The sequence below is a fragment of the Eumetopias jubatus genome, unplaced genomic scaffold (assembly GCF_037043125.1).
Source record: "Eumetopias jubatus isolate StellerSeaLion01/CBP00866 unplaced genomic scaffold, mEumJub1_p1.0 scaffold_1, whole genome shotgun sequence".
Classification (NCBI taxonomy): domain Eukaryota; kingdom Metazoa; phylum Chordata; class Mammalia; order Carnivora; family Otariidae; genus Eumetopias; species Eumetopias jubatus.
The window spans coordinates 96,645,532-96,662,540 of record NW_028274807.1 but is presented as its reverse complement, the minus strand read 5'-3'; positions in this window follow the sequence as shown (position 1 = coordinate 96,662,540).

Genomic DNA, 17,009 nt, shown 5'->3' with positions numbered 1-17,009 from the left:
AATCATGACTTTAAAGATACTAGCTGGGCTTGAAAAAAGTGTGGAAGTTATTAGAGAAATGCTTTCTGGAGAAATAAAAGAACTAAAATCTAACCAAGTTGAAATCAAAGGCTATTAATGAGGTGCAATCAAAAATGGGGGCACTAACTGCTAGGATAAATGAGGCAGAAGAGAGAACCAGCAATATAGACGACCAAATGATGGAAAATAAAGAAGCTGAGAAAAAGAGAGATAAACAACTACAGGGTCACGAGGGCAGAATTCGAGAGATAAGCGATACAATAAGATGAAACAACATTAGAATAATTGGGATCTCAGAAGAAGAAGAAAGGGAGAGAGAGGCAGAAGGTATATTGGAGCAAATTATAGCAGAGAACTTACCTAATGTGGGGAAGGAAACAGCCATCAAAATCCAGGAGGCACAGAGAACCCCTCTCAAAATCAATAAAAATAGGTCAACACCCCGACATCTAATAGTAAAACTTATGAGTCTCAGAGACAAAGAGAACATCCTGAAAACAGCTCAGGAGAAGAGATATGTAACCTACAATTGTAGAAACATTAGATTGGCAACAGACCTATCCACAGAGACCTGGCAGGCCAGAAAGGCCTGGCATGATATCTTCAGAGCCCTAAACAAGAAAAATATGCAGCCAAGAATATTATATCTAGCTAGGCTGTCATTGAAAATAGAAGGAGAGATAAAAAGCTTCCAGGACAAACAAAAACTAAAGGAATTTGCAAACACAAAACCAGCCCTACAAGAAATATTGAAAGAGGTCCTCTAAGCAAAGAGAGAGTCTAAAAGCATAAATCAGAAAGGAACAGAGACAATATACAGTAACAGTCACCTTACAGGCAATACAATGGCACTAAATTCATATCTTTCAGTAGTTACCCTGAATGTAAATGAACTAAATGCCCCAATCAAAAGACACAGGGTATCAGATTGGATAAAAAAACAAGACACATCCATATGCTGTCAGCAAGAGACTCATTTTAGACCCAAAGACACTCCCAGATTGAAAGTGAGGGGGTAGAAAACAATTTACCACGTTAATGGATATCAAAAGAAAGCTGGGGTGGCAATCCCTATATCAGACCAATTAGATTTTCAACCAAAGACTATAATAAGAGATGAGGAAGGACACTATAGCATATTAAAGGGTCTATCCAACAAGAAGATCTAACTTCCCATGCCCCTAACATGGGAGCAGCCAATTTTATAAGGCAATTAATAACAAAAGCAAAGAAACACAACAACAACAATACAATAATAGTGGGGGATTTTAACACCCCCCCTCACTGAAATGGACAGATCAGCTAAGCAAAAGATCAACAAGGGAATAAAGACTTTAAATGATGCACTGGACCAAATGGACCTCACAGACATATTCAGAACATTCCATCCCAAAGCAACAGAATACAAATTCTTCTCTAGGGCCCATGGAACATTCTCCAGAATTGATCATATCCTAGGTCACAAATCAGGTCTCAACCGGTACCAAAAGATTGGGATTATTCCCTGCATATTTTCGGACCACAGTGCTTTGAAACTAGAACTCAATCACAAGAGGAAAGTCAGAAAGAACTCAAATACATGGAGGCTAAAGAGCATCCTACTAAAGAATGAATGGGTCAACCAGGAAATTAAAGAAGAATTAAAAAAATTCATGGAAACCAATGAAAATAAAAACACAACTGTTCAAAATCTTTGGGATACAGCAAAGGCAGTCCTAAGAGGAAAGTATATAGCAATACAAGCCTTTCTGAAGAAACAAGAAAGGTCTCAAATACACAATCTAACCCTACACCTGAAGGAGCTAGAGAAAAAACAGCAAAAAAAGCCTAAACCCAGCAGGAGAAGAGAAATAATAAAGATCAGAGCAGAAATCAATGAAATAGAAACCAAAAGAACAGTAGAACAGATCAATGAAACTAGGATCTGGTTCTTTGAAAGAATTAATAAGATTGATAAACCCCTCGCCAGACTTATCCAAAAGAAAAGAGAAATGACCCAAATCAACAAAATCATGAATGAAAGAGGAGAAATCACAACCAACACCAAAGAAATACAAACAATTATGAGAACATATTATGAGCAACTCTATGCCAGCAAATTAGATAACCTGGAAGAAATGGGTGCATTCCTGGAGATGTATCAACTACCAAAATTGAACAAGAAAGATATAGAAAACCTGAACACACCTATAACCACTAAGGAAATTGAAGCAGTCATCAAAAATCTCCCAAAAAACAAAAGCCCAGGGCCAGATGGCTTCCCAGGGGAATTCTACAAAACATTTAAAGAAGAATTAATACCTATTCTCCTGAAACTGTTCCAAAAAATAGAAATGGAAGGAAAACTTCCAAACTCATTTTATGAGGCCACCATTACCTTGATCCCAAAACCAGACAAAGACCTCATCAAAAAGGAGAATTACAGACCAATATCCTTGATGAACATGGATGCAAAAATTCTCACCAAAATACTAGCCAATAGGATCCAACAGTACATTAAAAGGATTATTCACCATGACCAAGTGGAATTTATCCCTGGGCTGCAAGGTTGGTTCAACATCCGCAAATCAATCAACGTGATACAATACATTAACAAAAGAAAGAACAAGAATCATATGATCCTCTCAATAGATGCAGAAAAAGCATTTGACAAAGTACAGCATCCTTTCTTGATCAAAACTCTTCAGAGTATAGGGATAGAGGGTACATACCTCAATATCATAAAAGCCATCTATGAAAAACCTACAGCAAATATCATTCTCAATGGGGAAAAGCTGAGAGCTTTTCCCCTAAGGTCAGGAACGTGGCAGGGATATCCACTATCACCACCGCTATTCAACATAGTATTAGAAGCCCTAGCCACAGCAATCAGACAACAAAAAGAAATCAAAGGCATCCAAATCAGCAAAGAGGAAATCAAACTCTCACTCTTTGCAGATGATAATGTACTGTATGTGGAAAACCCAAGAGACTCTACCCCAAAACTGTTAGAACTCATACAGGAATTCAGTAAAGTAGCAGGATATAAAATCAATGCACAGAAATCAGTGGCATTCCTATACACCAACAGCAAGACAGAAGAGAGACAAATCAAGGAGTCGATCTCATTTACAATTGCACCCAAAACCATAAGATACCTAGGAATAAATTTAACCAAAGATGCAAAGGATCTGTATGCAGAAAACTATAAAATACTCATGAAAGAAATTGAAGAAGACACAAAGAAATGGAAAAATGTTCCATGCTCATGGATTGGAAGAACAAACATTGTGAAGATGTCAATGCTACCTAGAGCAATCTACACATTCAATGCAATCCCCATCAAAATACCATCCACCTTTTTTCAAGGAAATGGAACAAATAATCCTAAAATTTGTATGGAACCAGAAGAGACCCCCGAATAGCCAGAGGAATATTGAAAAAGAAAAGCAAAGCTGGCGGCATCACAATTCCGGACTTCCAGCTCTATTATAAAGCTGTCATCAAGACAGTATGGTACTGGCACAAAAACAGACACATAGATCAATGGAACAGAATAGAGAGCCCAGAAATGGACCCTCAACTCTATGGTCAACCAATTTGTTGAATTAGGAAAGAATGTCCAATGGAAAAAAAAAGTCTCTTCAACAAATGGTGTTGGGAAAATTTGATAGCCACATGCAGAAGAATGAAACTGGACCATTTCCTTACACCACGCACAAAAATAGACTCTAAATGGTTGAAAAAACTAAACATGAGCCAGGAGTCCATCAAAATCCTAAAGGAGAACACAGGTAGCAACCTCTTCGACCTCAGCCGCAGCAACTTCTTCCTAGAAACATCGCCAAAGGCAAGGGAAGCAAGGGCAAAAATGAACTATTGGGATTTCATCAAGATAAAAAGCTTTTGCACAGCAAAAGAAACAGTCCACAAAACCAAAAGACAACCGACAGAATGGGAGACGATATTTGCAAATGACATATCAGATAAAGGGCTAGTATCCAAAATCTATAAAGAACTTATCAAACTCAACACCCAAAAAACAAATAAGCCAATCAAGAAATGGGCAGAAGACATGAACAGACATTTTTCCAAAGAAGACATCCAAATGGCCAACAGACCCATGAAAAAGTGCTCAACATCGCTCGGCATCAGGGAAATCCAAATCAAAACCTCCATGAGATACCACCTCACACCAGTCAGAATGGCTAAAATTAACAAGTCAGGAAACGACAGATGTTGGTGGGGATGCAGAGAAAGGGGAACCCTCCTACACTGTTGGTGGGAATGCAAGCTGGTGCAACCACTCTGGAAAACAGTACGGAATTTCCTCAAACAGTTGAAAATAGAGCTACCATAAGATCCAGGAATTGCACTACTGGGTATTTACCACAAAGATACAAATGTAGGGATCCAAAGGGGTACGTGCACCCCAATGTTTATAGCAGCAATGTCCACAATAGCCAAACTGTGGAAAGAGCCAAGATGTCCATCGACAAATGAATGGATAAAGAAGAGGTGGTATATATACACAATGGAATATTATGCAGCCATCAAAAGGAATGGGATCTTGCCATTTGCAACGACGTGGATGGAACTGGAGGGTGTTATGCTGAGTGAAATAAGTCAATCAGAGAAAGACATGTATCATATGACCTCACTGATATGAGGAATTCTTAATCTCAGGAAACAAACTGAGGGGTTGCTGGAGTGGTGGGGGGTGGGAGGGATGGGGTGGCTGGGTGATAGACATTGGGGAGGGTATGTGCTATGGTAAGTGCTGTGAATTGTGCAAGACTGTTGAATCACAGATCTGTACTTCTGAAACAAATAATGCAATATATGTTAAGAAAAAAAGAAGATAGCAGGAGGGAAAGAATGAAAGGGAGTAAGTTGGAGGGGGAGACAAACCATGAGAGACGATGGACTCTGAACAACAAACTGAGGGTTCTAGAGGGGAGGAGGGTGGGGGGATGGGTTAGCCTGGTGATGGGTATTAAAGCGGGCACGTTCTGCATGGAGCACTGGGTGTTATGAACAAACAATGAATCATGGAACACTACATCAAAAAACTAATGATGTAATGTATGGTGATTAACATAACAATAAACAAATTTAAAAAAAAGATTTGACAGCCCTGAAAAAAAAAAAAAAAGAAAAGCAAATGAAAGATATCTAGACAGTTGTGAGATAATACTGAATAGATTAGATGCCAGGCTACATTAAGCATGGGCATACCCAAGTTAACATCCATACTTAAATATTTTACAGGCATTGTAAAACCCAAATGTACAATAGCTAACTCATGACCTGCCCCATCCCATCTGGAATATCCCCATTTTTCCCTGTCTCTGAAAACTCCTTACCATCCATCTGGTTATAAGCCCAGAAATCCAGGAGTCCCTCTTAACACCATCCTCTCTCCCCAGTATTTAAGCCACCATCAAATCCTTTGATTTGACATCCAAAATATTGCTGGCATTTACACACTTTGCTTATTTCCATCAGTCTGCCTTAGGCCAAGGTAATCTCCTGTACTCCTGCAATAGCTTCTGTCTCTTGCTGTTTTTTTTTTTATTATTATTAACATATAATGTATTATTTGTTTCAGGGGTACAGGTCTGGATTCATCAGTCTTACACGATCCACAGCGCTCATCATTTCCCCTTTTAACCCACAAATCTGACTCCTCATGTCATCCCACTCCACTTTGCTCACAAGGGAAATAATACACATCCCTTGTCCTTCCATTCTTAAGAAAAACAAGGCCTTTCTGGCAGTGGGGTTTTAGGAAAACGCCAATGTACAACTTATATTAACAAAGCTCTACAGTTTGCCTGAGTCTTTGTAGGATGGGCAAGGAACAGGCTCAGTACTATTCCCCTCCTCGCTGCCTCCATTGGCAACAACATTTGATGGAAAATTGCAGGACAGATAATTCCCTATTTGACATTATATGAGTAAAAACAAGTGGGATACCATTAAATGTCTTTGAATGGTGATTTATTCTAAGGAGTCATTTCCAAACTTTTCCAAGCTCTCCTCTTTAAACTGTTTCTATTATAATAGCAGAGACAAAAGTCTTTCTAGTGGAAAGTGTGAGAGGAAAAGGCCAGACAATTAACTAGTGGCCCACTCAGTTACAGGAAAATTGCCTGAACAGCATTCTGTTATCTTGTGATAATAGGGTCATTTATTTGCGTCGCATTTTCATTTTCAGCTGTGTTCATTTTAATTACTTTCATTTGACTACCCAATCTTTTTCCCCAACCCGTGCCTTGCTAATCAAAATGGTTGATTCATTAACATTATTAAGAGTTACAGGACTTTATAAATACACTAAATTTTAGCCATGAGTTCTACTACAGCAACTGCAAATACGAAGGCCAGCCATAATGGTATTTTAAGTGTCCTAGGAATGCCAGCTAAGAGCTGTTGTTGACTGGACAGCACTAACTACAGTTAGCAGGGGTGCTCTAATGCCCCCTATTGGTTAGTAACTTGAGAATTAAATTGACGTTAAGTCATTTTGAGCCCAAAGAAAAACGGTCAATGCTGTTTCACTTCGACCCAGTTTAGGTCATAAACTACAAACCACTGATATGCGCACACACACACACACACAAAATGTATCCTCTGGTTTCATTTTTGATTTAAAACTGATGGAAAAATATGAGATTAGAAAAGGGTAAATTTTTGCACTGGGTGTAAGAAATCTCCTACAACCATCTATATGCAACTATTGATGACTGTGAGCTATGCACTAGGTGTTTTTTTCCACACAATGTTAACATTTTGCTATAGTCAAAGAGCAAAGACTTTTAAAACAAGTAGTCCTGAATTTGAATCAAGAGAGTTTTCTTCTTTATCATATTGAGCCATATAAACATAAGAAAGTTACTTTTTTTATATCATGAAAATAATATGGATTATAATTCCAAATGCACATTGTTGTTTTAAGGATGAAAAGGATGATGATTCATGTGAAAATGCCTACTACACATACAGGAAATGCTAAGTAAATGTTTACTTTTTGCTTCTTATAATAACTAATATAAACATTGCCTATATCTCCACTTCATAGATAGAAAAAATTGAGGTTCAGAAGGAGAAAACTGCAACTAATAAATAGTAATGTTAACATTAAAACCCAGAACACTCTACCTCCAAAATAAATGTTTACCTTCTTGTGTTGTATACACTGGAAACTTATTCCAACTCATTGCTATAAAATCAGGTCCGTACAAGCTACTCTGTCTTGAATTATCTCCTAAAAAATTTAATAAGCAAAATACAAAGAAAAAAAGTTGTGGTTTTATTTGTAAAAGTATTCTAGATGATGTTTTAACAAATATTTAATATTTGTTATTACAAAAAAGAAACCCACAGGTTATTCTTGAAAAAAAAATAAAAAAACAGGTGGACAAACAAAATTGATCTACATTTCAATGAAATAAAGGATTTGTTATCTGACAGCTATTTACTTTCTTTGTGAGTTTATTATACCATCTCTTTGCATATTTGCTACCATTTCTCCTTTTAGAAATATCTGTTACCAGGAAGATTTAGTGGGCTTTCATGCCTACTCTATAAATAAATGGAAAGTAATTGTTACAGATTTTGATTACTACATATACATCTACAAGCAGATTTAAATATACCTATAAGTCCAGAGATTTAATTACCAGGTAGAACTGGTAATATTCTCAACATAATTAAGACAGTTAAAATACTTTCATTTGAAAAAAAAAAAAAAAACCTATCATTTTACTCAGAAATTACCTGTGATCATTGACCTCATTTTAGTAATTGGTCAAACTTTCTAAATTATGTAATGAGAGATACATTTGATTGGGTTTGTCTGCTGGTGCTTTAGGTTACAAATTATTAAAAATTGTTTAAATCATGCCCCAATATTCTAATTTTTACAACAGAAGAGAAGTCACATTGGTGATCAATTAAATGCATACTTATTTCCATTTCAGGATAATGTAAAAGAGCATTACAACTTAAATATCTGCCCACTCATAGTCATTTCCTAGTTAGATCATAAATCAAAGTTAATTAAGCTAAGGCATCATTTTTGATGGGTCTGGAATTTGCACACATAAATTTAATAATGAGTAATTGTAGGTCATTTCTTTATCAGCAAAGACATGTGCCATTATAATTGTATTAATATTAGTGGAAAGTGCTGAGCTAAGGTTATACAAGTCAATTAAGCTTTTGTGAATAGGATAAACTAAAACAAATAATTATATAGAGCTCCAAAGGTGTGTTGTGGGACAGTGATACATTGACATCATTTTTGTAAGTCTATTCATTTATTGATTTATTTGCTCAAAAAATATTTATTGAATTTCCATTATGTATACCAAAAGGATAATTAGGTTCAATCCTAATTAACCAGCTGCTAACTAACTATTATACAGGAAACCATCTCATGTCTTCAAATCTCCCTTATCTGTAAAACAGGGATAAAAATACCAATTTTACAAAATTGCTGTAGGACTCAGAATGCAGAATAAGTGCAGTTCCTGGCATTTAATATCTCTGCAATAAATATTATCTTGATCTAATCTTGAGCTTTTTTTTCTGATGTGGGCACATCATTCCACTTCTCTGTAAAGGTTTCTTGATCTATAAATCAGTGGACAAGAATGTGTGTGAGGTCCTTTTTGGATCTAACCTTCTATGTTACTGCAAATCGCCCAGGCCTAAATGTCGGAACTAGACACTGAAATACAGTAGTTCCTCCTTATCTGTGGGGATACGTTCCAAGACCCCCAGTGGATGCCTAAAATCATGGATGATACTGAACCCTAGTATTCTCATATATATTGTGTTTTTTTTCTATACAACACACCTTTGGTAAAGTTTAATTTATAAATCACACAGTCAAAGAACAGCAATGACTAATCAAATAATTATGACAATATACTGTATAAAAATGTGACTGTGATCTCTCTCCCTCAAAACATCTTGCACTGCCCTTACTCTTCTTGCGATGATGTGACCTGATAAAACGTCTATGTGATAAGGGGAAGTGAGGTGAATGATGCAGGCAGTGTGATGTAGCATTGGGCTACTACTGACCTGATGATGATGATACCTCAGGAGGATCCCCTGCTTGCAGACCACGGTTGACCTTGGGCAACTGACAGCACAAAAAGTGAAACTGTAGATAATGTGGGGGACTCACATTCTTCTCTGCAATACACCTTTTATTTTTTTTAAAGATTGTATTTATTTATTTGACAGAGAGAGACATGGCAAGAGAGGGAACACAGGCAGGGGAAGTGGGAGAGGGAGAAGCAGGCTTCCCACAGAGTAGGGAGCCCAATGCGGGGCTTGATCCCAGGGCCCTGGGATCATGACCTGAGCCAAAGGCAGACGCTTAACGACTGAGCCACCCAGGAGCCCCTCTGCAATGCACCTTTTAAAATGAAACATGTGTCAACCTTATTTCATAATTTGAACTAAGGCATATAGAATGTGGAAACAGATATGGTTTTACAAAAATATGAAAACAAAGCTTTAGCTTCAATTGGACTATTCTATTCTACCTAGGAACATCTTCAATATTTCTTAGCAACACATAAACAATACAAAAGGAGAAAATGTAGATTAAAAGCACAAAATGTTATTGCTTCCATCATGTAGTTACCCTATAACGAGATTTTGTTGATGCCTAAATTTGGCAAAAAAAAAGAAAAAAATCCAATAAACAAAAATATAAAAATGGGCAGTAACATCATAACACTGAGAATGTTTTACAAACAAAATTTCTCAATAAGCTATTATTTTCCTATACTGAAAGCTGTATTTTGACTATTTTTTTCCTGACATACAGGCAGTTGAATGCTAATAAATATGGAGATATGAAGGGAATTAAAAGATTGTTAGACAAACTTTTAAACACTGTAGGAGCCTTAATTCTGAGAGCCTTTAGGTTGCCTTCAAGACCTATGGAGTATTCTCAACAGTAATCTGTTTATCTCTATGCCTTTTATAGGCCAAGCTGGCCAAAATTTGTCAAATATATATATTTATCAAATTTGATTGTCCTGATGAATTCTCAGAAAATGATCCTCCCTAAAATCACCTTACTGAAAGTCAAATGGAGCAAATTGAAGTACCTTGAATGTTGGCTCTCTTAGTTGGGCCCACATCCTCATGGCATAGTGGCTTTGATAGGCTGGTAGCAAGGAATAGGGAAAGAAGGAAGGAAGACAAAAACGACAAGATGTTTGGACGCCTGGGTGGCTCAGTTGGTTAAGTGACTGCCTTCGGCTCAGGTCATGATCCTGGAGTCCCAGGATCTAGTCCCACACTGGGCTCCCCGCTCAGTGGGGAGTCTGCTTCTCCCTCTGACCCTCTTCCCTCTCGTGCTCTCTGTCTCTCATTCTCTCTCTCTCAAATAAATAAATAAAATCTTAAAAAAAAACAAAAATGACAAGACTTCTTTTATAAAACCTCAACATTACCCTTTCCTGTAAATTCACCTCTTTGACTCCTTCATGCTTGCCATATGTTCAAAAAAAAACAAACAAAAAATACAGCAAAACCAGCTATCAGAGACAGTAAGAAAAAAAATCACAGCATGCACGTATAATTTCCTTTAACACATAAGTAGGAAACATATACTACATGTTCCTCAAAAAGGGTAACAGAAAAAAACATGATTATTATTCCAAGACATTAGGGTTATTAGTCAATATTAACATTATCCTACAGGTGTCAACCTAAATACCAGATGTGATTTTGGTGATGATAATGAATCTCCAAAATTCTTCCTGTAAAATTTCCATTTCAAAGAGTAATTGAATGTGACATGATGTCTTCTTCACCTTTTAAAACTTGAAACTTAAAATACATTCTACATAGGATCAAATGAAGGTGAAATTGAAATGCCCTTATTTATATGCTTGGTGGCGGTGATTAATTGCACACAGGTATCCTAGAGACTTTAGGAGTCACTGCCATAGTAAACCATTATGTATCCCTCAGGCATGCCAAAGTAAAAAAAAAAAAAAAAAAAGAAAACCTCGAGAGCTATAGATCCAGATCATCTTTCCAAAATAGTTTTTTTTTAGTTTAAAGATAGCATAATAGATAGCCAGAGAAATAGCATCTAAATGACTCTACCTACCAGAATGCTGTATAGATAAAAGTAACAAAGTAGCTTAGCTGGAATTTATAGAGTACCTCCTTAGCCTGGCACTGCTCTACATAATTTACTTATTTCTTATCCACAAATACCATATTTAATATTACCAGGAGAAAAAAGGAGGTAAGAGTATAAAACCTCTTCATCAGGAGACAAAATTGAATCTTAGGGAATTAGAATAGTGTGTTCCAGTTGACGTACCTTGTGAATATCAGAGCAAGAATTAAGATCCAGGTGCTTAACACTCATTCAATTACCTCAGAGTGCTACCCAGCCGAAGACATGTTTGTCAATTTGACTCAAAGATGTGGTCATAGTGGGGTTCAACATTCTTTTATAACAGTACATGGAAATACAGTCTCACTGATTTCTTCTCCTTACTTAAAATCTCTCCTGATGAATTAGAATTCATATTTCCACACATGTGATTTTTCTCAACTTTGAAATCATTTTAGTCATTTGCCCTATTTCATAATAAACCACAATGTTACTGAAAGACTGGCATCTTACAGTGACAGAGTGTTATAAGAAAGCATCCCCTAAATTGGAATTCCTTTACTGAAGGTAATCTTAATACCAACTCAATAGTTTGTTTCATCTTTCCCATAATAAATCTCCCTACACATTTAAACAGCAAGTTTCCAAGATACTGAGCCAATTAATTTCTCAAGTTCTGTAATGTGATTGCAATGTATGCAGCGCAAAGAGCTAAATTGATAATGTGTTATAAAATTAGAGAGAGAGAGAGAGAGAGAGAAATTCAGGCTAGTAAAAGATTGGTGTTTCCAAACTCTAAAAGGAAAATGATTTGTCTCTGAAAACTTTTTTTTTCTTTTTCTAGCAGACGTACTTTAGCCATGAAATCCCAAGTCTATATTTAACTACAAAGTTCTTTTGACATACATCAAGTTGACATACATACAGAACAATCTGTGCCTGGCACAGATTTGAAAACATCGCAAAATGATATTAAATGATAATGATCAAATTCTGAAAGTATAGTCAACCTAAATAACCAGATGAATTACATCTGGTTGCCTTTTAAAAATATGATAGGCAGCATGTTTTTCCTACTTGGTCCTCCACCCATCTACGAAATGCATTTAGCTAACTGAAGTAAAAGTATAAAAGTCTTCATGTCTATCAACTTTATAATTGAAGGGTGATTCCCTTGGCATTTACCATCTAAACTGTAACAATCTCCAACTAAAATTAAATGAAATACACTCAAACTAAAGAACAAAATATTTGTAAGATTTTTAAAACTGGAATAGAGTCCTGGAATGTAAATGATCATGTAGTAATAGAAATATGCCAGAATGAGTTAGTTCCTGGCATAACAGCTCAATTTCCTGAGAGCAAGGCATTTAAAAAAAATTATTTTATTTTGTTTTTGATTGAGTTTACTTTCTTCCTAAATACAGAAAGCCTCCTGAGAAAGAAAGGGGGCAGCACAACTTTTTTCCTAGCTATAAAATTATCAATGAGTTCATATTGGGAAAAATGGGCCATCATTAAAGTACAGAGAATATTTTGGAACTAGTTATAGGTAGGAATTGCACAGCATTGTAATGTACTAATTGCCACTCAATTGTCCATTATAAAATAATTATTTTATGAGAAGTTCACCTCAATTTTGAAAGGTGCATAAAATAAATATATTTCCATTTAAAACAATGAGGTAATTTATATAGACATCAATATGGTTGAGATAAAATGAGTTATGTATCTTATTAAAAACTTTGTCAGAGAGAGAGAGAGACCACAAGCAGGGAGAAGGAGAGGGAGAAGCAGGCTCCCCGCTGAGCATGGAGCCCAACGCCACACAGGCCTCAATCCCAGTACCCTGGGATCATGATCCTGGGATCATGACCTGAGCCAAAGGCAGATGCTTAAACGTCTGAGCCACCCAGGCACCCCAAGTTATGTATCTTATATGTATATCTCTTATGCATAGAGATTTGGGTTATCCTCCCAACTACCAAACACCAGCCCTCACATCCTTCAGTTTTCCTTGCTGACAAGACTTTTGTGAGGGTTTCACCTCTACAGTTAAGATACTCCCCACCAGAGTCCAGGGCAGCAGAATGGGGGAATATGATGATTGATATAATTTAGTTATGGACATTTCCCTTAGTAAAGATTGAAAAGGCAAGTCTATTCGTAGCCTTCTAGTAAAAAAAAGGCACAAGAAAATAAATGCCTTTTCTCTTCCGTGGTGGATATTGTAATGTCTGTTTGTGACAATGAGAACTGCTTTAATCATCTGGTAGCCACGAGGGGGACATCGAAACATGCTTAAGACAGCATGATATATATATATTAGGCATCATTGTGCCACTCACTAACCTCCAGAATACTGGCAAATGCTACATCCAAACTTATATTATGTGAACTAGTAAATTTTCCTCAATGTCAAAAGTACTTTAAGTTGGATATTTTATTACTTGTAGCCGAAAACATCTTACTTGAAACAGTATGGTCACAAAATTTCCCATTTTTGTGGGGAAAAATATGGCATGTAAAATATATAATTATCACATAGTTTTATATGTATGTAATAATATATACAAATATGGACATATATCAAAAATTTCTTACAAGTTACACACAAATGGTCAATCATGCTTATCCTAGGAAATAAGAGAAGGTAGAGGAAAGAAGCATCACTTTTTACTTCAGAGTTGTTCTTTGAATTTGTTTTACAGCAAACATATGTTATTTATCTGAATTTAATAACAGACACAGAAATAAAAAGTAAATGTTAACTATAACCATTCAGAAATAAAGAAAATTGCATCTTTGAATTTTTTGGAAAAATTATGTTTATTAGTATTTCTCTTACTTTTTTCAAAAATGTTGTTTATATCCTGTATCAGTCGAGATTTACGTACGTGCAATGAAAATGTCTTGGTTAAAATAACCAACCCAAGAAAGGTAGGATTAGAGCTTACTTTGTGGAAGACTGAAACCACATATTTTTGCCTTCTCATCTCTCATTATTCCTTGTTTGCCATTTGAGACTGACCCATCTCTGTGGAAAGTGCACCTGGAGATTCTGGCTTAGGTCAAATTCGCACAACTCCACAACCAAAGAAGTAAAGGCTCTTCACATCCAGTACCTATCTGAAAACGTCTTGTCAGCTTGGGTGATGTGCCCATCCCTTTGACTAATCACTGTGACAGAGTGTAAGTCAAATTGATTGTCCTGAATTGAGTTCTGGGCCTCTTTATACCCAGGGTGCATCCCTGAAGCATCTCTGTGAGCAGAAAGCACCTCCATTTGTGTCCATGACACATCCTTTGCTCTAGGGAGTGACAGTGCTCTTGCACTTCCCTCCTGTCGTGTGGATGTTAAGGACCTTGTCTGCCAGGCAGCAGCTTTGCAAGGGTAAAGAACAAGGATGAGTGCAGAGTCTGTGACAATCTCTAGGCTAGGCCTTGCAAAACTTAATGTTGCCATTGAGACATTTTCCTTAAATGTACCCACCGGTGAGTATATTAGTTTGCCAGAGCTGCTTTAACAAAGTGCCACAGAGTGCATGGCTTAAGCAACAAAAATTTATTTTCTCACAGTTCTGGAGGGTAGAAGTCTAAAATCAAGGTGTCAGCAGGGTTGGTTTCTCCTGAGGACTGTGGGGGAAAGACATGTTCCAGGTCTCTCTCTTTGGCTTATAGATAGCTGTTTTCTCCCTGTTTCCCCACATTATCTTACTCCTGTGTCTGGGTCCAAATTTATCTTTTTTTTTTTTTTTTAAGGATTCATTTATTTGAGAGAGAGCACGAGCAGGGGCAGTGGATGGGCAGAAGGACAGAATCTCAAGCAGACTCCCAGCTGAGCACAGAGCCCCATGCAGGGCTTAATCCCACGACCCTGAGGATCATGACCTGAGCTGAAATCAAGAGTTGGATCCTCAACTGAATGAGCCACCCAGGTGCCCCCAAATTTCTTTGTCACATAGGGACACCAGTCACATTAATTTAGGGCACTCTAATGACTTCATTTTAATTTAATTACCTCTATAAAGATCCTGTCTTCAAACAAAGTCTCATTCTGAGGTACTAAGAGTTAAAAATTCAACGTATGTATTCTTGGGAGTACACAGTTCAGTCCATAACAGTAAAGAAGAATTATCTTCTCACATGAGATTGTGCACCAGCATAAAAATGCCTGTACCCAAAGTGATATTTAATAAAGATGAATTTGAGAACCAAGAGAGCAGAAGGAAAGACATGACTCAATGCTTGGGCCAGGCATTACGAAGAGTCATTTTCCTCCATTTTTTGGTTAATAATCCTAATAAACCTGCTACTTTAGTTAGTATAGATGATAAACTTAATGTTTTAGGATTTAAAATAATTCGTCAAAATCACAAAGATTTGACTTGAGCAAATGTCTCTCACCATAGTCTGGAATGTCTTCATGCCTGTCTCCCCAATAACCCAATGCATGATCAGGTGTTTTTTAAATTAGTTTCTTTAAATAAATAAATTAATCATTCAATATGAATATACATCAACCAATAATGTCTTAAAAATCACAAGCAACATATAGAATTAAAGCAATTATTCATATAAAACATTTTAAACCATTTCTATATACTCTTTTGTACTTGTCCATAAAAAAGGTAGTTTTTGTATTTTTTCCCTTTTGTTAAGGCATTCTGCATCATCTTGAGGCTAAATGATCATTATCAACACCATCTCATCATTAGCATATTTAAATCACACATTACAGTTTGTGAAGTTACATAACCTGCATTTCCTCATTTGAACCACATAACAACTCCAATGGGAAACTGAAAATCAGGGAAAGGAAATGACTTGGGTAGGGTCACATAAGGGTTATGATTGGCAGAGCTAGTTCCCAACTAGGACTGACTACAAGTCTGATATATTTTAAGACAGAGGGAAGTCTTGTAGTTATTGGTCAGTTGTTTATTAGTGTCTCTTGCAGTCTATTCTAGAATATTTTATTCTATATTCCTCTTATCCCAAAGAACCTCAGCAGTCCTTTGGATGACAGATTCTATAGTCTAAAGAGGTGAGAAAACCACTCAAACTACTCAGGAAAAAAAAAAGAGAATTTCCTTTTAAAAGATATGCATTGCCTAAACTTCATTGTAATTTCTCTTCCTCTTTAAGTATAAAAGTCAAGTGTATACAAATAGAATTTTCATGAGTATTAAAATAGTAGGGACGTTGGCTATACCTAGACACAACTTAGTGAAGATATTCTGGTCTTTAAGGGGTTCTTTGGTAGAAATCTTGGGAGAAATGTATGCTCATTCTTAGTTGAAAAGACTAAGCAATCAGCTATGTCCAATTTTTAATCATACAGCATTGTCATCCATGATTTCACATCAGTGTCCCTTGTTACACCAAAATAAAAAAAAAATTACATTAGTTATATATAAAGGTGATATAATACAAAGTTTTACATTGGGAAAAGATGGTGATTTGGGGAAAATAATTACATTTCTCATTTTCTTCTTTGAACTGTATGCTCCATTTTTAGCTGATAATTCTAGTTACCCAAGGAGCAATTAAAAATACTGATCTGTTAGCACTAGTCCCAGTTTTCTCTGATAAAATAGATAGGGATGTTTAGTGGTGATGGAAACTAGAATGAGTGTTCTTAAAATATTTTTCTGGGTCATCCCAATGATGGGGAAGGCTCGGAAGAACTTTTGTAGACATCTATATTCACTGAGGCAAATAATTTTTAGAATCATTGCAGGGATAATTTAGACTCAAAGAAATACTGTTCCTGTACACAAAATCACATTTGGTGAGACTGACATTTCTAGGTCTCTGCCAACCATAACATCATAAGAGT